Raw genomic sequence first — 5,000 nt, 5'->3', positions numbered from 1 at the left:
TTTTTAATCGCTGAAAGATTTCCGCTGCACTAATTCACCCCCCCCCCCCTCTTAGTGCTCTCGATCCTAACAATTGGTATCAGAGCAAGGTTAACTCTTTAACGGATTAAAACCCAAGAGAAATGGCATACGCCGGAAACCAAGAGGGGCATTCTATTACGCGTCCACCCATGTTCAGTGGGACGGACGACACCTACTGGAAGACCCGAATGAGGATCTTTCTTATTTCTATGGATTTTGAACTGTGGAATCTTGTCGAAAACGGATTTTCGAAGTCTTCTCTTCCAATGATCGATTGGAATGATTTGGAGAAGAAGGCTTTCGCTCTTAATGCAAAGGCTATGAATGCCTTATTTTGTGCACTTGATAAAAATGAGTTTAACCGTATTTCAACTTGTGAAACTGCATTTGATATTTGGTACACACTCGAAGTGACCCATGAAGGCACAAGTAGAGTAAAAGAGTCAAAAATCAATTTGCTGTTACATTCTTTCGAACTTTTTCGGATGAAACCGAGTGAAACCATTGGCGACATGTTTACCTGTTTCACGGATGTCGTCAACGGTCTAAAAGGACTCGGAAAGAGCTTTTCGGATTTTGAGCTTGTTAATAAGATACTAAGATCCCTTCCTAAGAGTTGGGATCCTAAAGTCACTGCTATTCAAGAGGCAAAAGATCTGCGAAATTTCCCTCTTGAAGAACTAATCGGGTCATTAATGACCTACGAAATGACTTGTAAAGCTCATGAAGAGCAAGAAGACATCCTTCCAAAGAACAGGAAGGATATGGCACTCAAAACTTCTGAATGCCACTTGAGAGAAAACTCAAGTGATGAGGACTGTGACGATGACTTGGCACTTCTAACAAGAAAGTTTAAAAAGTTCTTTAAAAGAAACAAGTTTAAGAATGATGCAAAAAATAAACTTGAACCCAAGAAGGACCAAGTAATCTGCTATGAATGCAAAAAGCCGGGACACTACAAGAGTGATTGTCCCCAAGTCAAAAGGAGAACATCAAAGAAGAAGGCGCTTCAAGCAACATGGGATGACTCGAGCGCATCCGAAGAAGAGGAGTCCAACACCGAGCAAGTTGCTCATTATGCCTTAATGGCCATCGAAGATGAGGTAACAAATTCAATAGATGCAGATTTATCATTCGATGAATTATTAAATGCTTTCCATGAATTGTTTGATGAGTGTAAGACTATCAGTAGTAAATATAAATTGCTAAAAAAGGAGCATGATAGTCTTATTTGTAATTTCGATAAGTTAAATGCTGAACATCATGATAGTTTAAGCCCATGCATAAAATGCCATGATCTAGAAACTCTCCAAAAAGAAAACTTGCTACTTAAGGACACCTTGAAGAAATTCGAGGTTGGTAGCAAGTCATTGAACATGATCCTTACAAACAAGGGTCACGTTCCCAAAGGAAGTGGAATTGGATTCGTGAGAAGTCCTCACCAAAATCCAACCACCTTCATAAAAGGCTCCATCTTACATATTCAACATCAAGACAAATGTAACTTCTGTTGTAAATTTGGACACAAGACACATTTGTGTCCATTCAAGAAAATAAGTCCAAACAAATTGATTTGGGTTCCTAAAGGAACCATGACAAATTCTATGCAACATGATAAGAAATGTAGATCTATTTGTGAGGCACCCAAAAGCAAATGGGTACCTAAAAATCATCCCTTCCTATAAAAACATTAAAATTTTAGGCTGGAGCAAGAAATAATATTCTGCTCCTTGATTCTCGATAGTCATAAACCAAGAGTCAAAAAGGAACTCACAACGCTTAAGTAACAAGTGGAAGTTATGAAATCACAAATGCGACTTGGATACAACCTTATTAGAAACATATGATTCCCAAATTCACATATCCCCTTGATCTTCGAACCCGTCAACTCTATCATCTACGAATTAATTCTTGTATCATGAAGAAACTAAATATGTCATGATCTTAAAAGGGATACCAAACAAACTATCAACATACGCACGTTAAAAGATCTATCTTGATCGTACAAGAGCTTCTTCCTTAAATAAAAACTCATACGAAATCATGTAAGAAACGTTAATTGCTCTGAAATGAAAAACTCTCCTCAAGGCAAAGGCTCCCTGATCAAATCACATTAGGTGCTCACTGGCTGTAGGCGGTGGCACCTCTCCAGCTAGCGGTGGCACCTCCAACTACCACGGGTTGCCAGCGGTTGCACCGCTCCAGCCAGAGGTGCAACCGCCCGCAACTCTGCCTTTTTAAACCCACGCTAGGGCCGGCGGTGGAACCGACCCCAACTCACTCCCATTTCCTCCTCTACTCTTCCAAGTCTCCTCCATTCTCATTTCACTCCTCTAAGCTTTCCAAATACCTCCCATTTCGGAGCAAAACATCAAGAATCCTTCCTTCTCTTGAAGATTTCACAAAGGTACTCTCTAAGAAGCCCTTAAATTCTGTTTTGTTCTTCATTTACTCTTGCTCATCATCATCCCTCTAAACAGCAGTAGTTATGGGATCTAGAAGATCCTCAAGGGACAAGGGAAAGAGGAGATTAGTAGAAGAGTTTGATTCCACCCTTTTCGATTCAAAAAACCATGCTGAAAAATTTCCCTCTTTCGAACTTAGAAGTATCAATAAGGGAAAATACGTAGATCTAAATGAACTAAGAGACTTAGAGACTATCCAATGGTTTGCAAACCTAGATCTACTTCCAATCTTGCAGATTAACGAACCCATCTATCCTAGGCTAGTTAGATTAGTTTACAATAACATACAAATAGATGATGAAGAAAGGATGTCCACTTATCTTTTAGGACAACACATCTCAATCACTGATAGGTTCATTTGCGATATGATAGGCATTCCCATAAAAAGCATAGGACTTTACTTTAGAGGATCATGGGATGATGAAAGTATTGGAACATCCTATGTTGAAGCCTTAGGAGCAATCTTTGCCAATCCTAACATAGCATTGGTTCCTAAAAGTTGTGAACATCTACTGCCTTTGAACACTAAGATACTTCATCATATCATGACTAGTATAATTCTTCCTAAACAATACCATCATGATGAAGTAAGTCAATTAGAATTAGGAACTATGTACTTAATCATGAAGGGACATGACATATGTCTTGGTTATCTTATCCAACAAAACATGTTAGAATTATCTAAGAAAGATATGATGCTCCCATATGGTGGTATAATCACAAGAATAATGAAAGCTTACGACATTCTAATACCACCAGAAGAAGAAGTAATGAAAGTAGATAGATTCAGCATAATAAACAAAAATCTACTTCACCGACTAAGATGTTACTATAGAAACGGTAACTGGGTTAGAATCCCTAGAAGGACTGATCACCCTCAACCTGAACCAGAACCGGAAACACCAGTATTTAGGGGCACCCAATCTCCTCCGACCCTTCCCTTTGAGGAAACACATCCAGTTGAGCAAACTCATACATCCATCGAAGAAATTGGGATTCGAATGGACCGATTCGAACAGAGACAAGAATGGATTGAACAACGACAAGATCAAATCCTATCTGAGCTGCAGCAAATTCATAGTCAATTTGACTCCTTGTTTAGGCACTTTAATTTTTCACCTCATCAATGAACTTGTTGAACACCTGTTGTTGTTGTAAACTTCTTATGTTACTCACTTCTGATGTGCTGGCTGTAAACATCTATCTTGCGCCTTGTGGTAAAAGTTATCTCAGATTTTTATGGTATCATTACTATTTGGTATGTGATTAAGAATGTTGTGCTTTGAAACTAAAAGTTTTGAAAACCTTGTGCTTTGATTTCATTCAGAATTAGGAATGTTGATGTGTCCGAATAGATAAATTTGTTAAAATTATTTTTCAGACTATATTGAATGATCAAATCACTTGATTGCCATGTTTCTATGATTATATGTGAAAATCTATAACAAAATCTTGTCCGAATGCATCTTATGCTATAAAACAGATTTTCTCGTACACTTTCATGAAAAATAAGTTTCTGAAATAGATTTGATGAAGTGATTCATGTGTATGTATTCCATCCTGCAAAATCTTTACATAGACAATGGATTATAACAAAAAGGGGAAGAAGTATTTAAAGCAATCTATGTAAAATTCCTCTATAAGCTTGCTATTATTATTTTTCTAGTATCATAATTACTATACTTTTTGTTGATGACAAAGGGGGAGATATATGAATTATGAATTGATAAACACTGCCATGATTAGAAATACTATGAGTGATGCTATAAACACTTGATTGTGATACTTCTCCTTTTTGTTGATGACAAAGGGGGAGAAGTATGTTGATGAAAGTATATTGATGACATAAGTTTATGCATATGTTCATGTTGACGTGTTGCAAGTATTCATGATGAATATTGCAATGACTTGAATTCAGTTTGAATTCAAGGTTCTATCAATATGGCATATTGATAGGGGGAGTTTGTTTAAACTCTGGGAGTTAAGGTTAACTCCGATTATGGTGACATGTTGCTTAGATTTTTGAATCTAAGAGTTTTTATCAATAAGGCATATTGATAGGGGGAGTTTGTTTAAACTCCGAGAGTTAAGTTTAACTCCGTCATCAAGTAGTTGTCATCAACAAAAAGGGGCAGATTGTTGAATCTCGTATTTTGATGATGAAACTCCTTGATATATGTTTATGATTTAATCTGTGTTTTGAGTGACGCAGGGTGCTTCGATTAGGATGAGACAATTAAAGCAGGAACATCATGTTGTGCCGGAGGAACATGTCAGAAGATTGGACGTCGGGCCGGTGGATCGGTTGACGTATCGACAGAAGGCTTCGGGTCGTGGACTCGGGCATCGGGCCAAGAAGAGCAGGTATTGTGCCAAGGATATCGGAGTTGCGGAGTCAACTGGCCGATTGGGCATTAGGTTGCAGGAAAGGATGATGCGCCGAAGAATCGGACGAAGCGTCGAGGGACCAATGACATGCCGGACAACTTGGTTAATTGCTTAGGATTAATTGTC

This window comes from Musa acuminata, chromosome BXJ2-4 (assembly GCF_036884655.1).
Source record: "Musa acuminata AAA Group cultivar baxijiao chromosome BXJ2-4, Cavendish_Baxijiao_AAA, whole genome shotgun sequence".
NCBI lineage: Eukaryota > Viridiplantae > Streptophyta > Magnoliopsida > Zingiberales > Musaceae > Musa > Musa acuminata.
The sequence above is the reverse complement of the archived record's forward strand: the minus strand, read 5'-3'. Positions refer to the sequence as shown.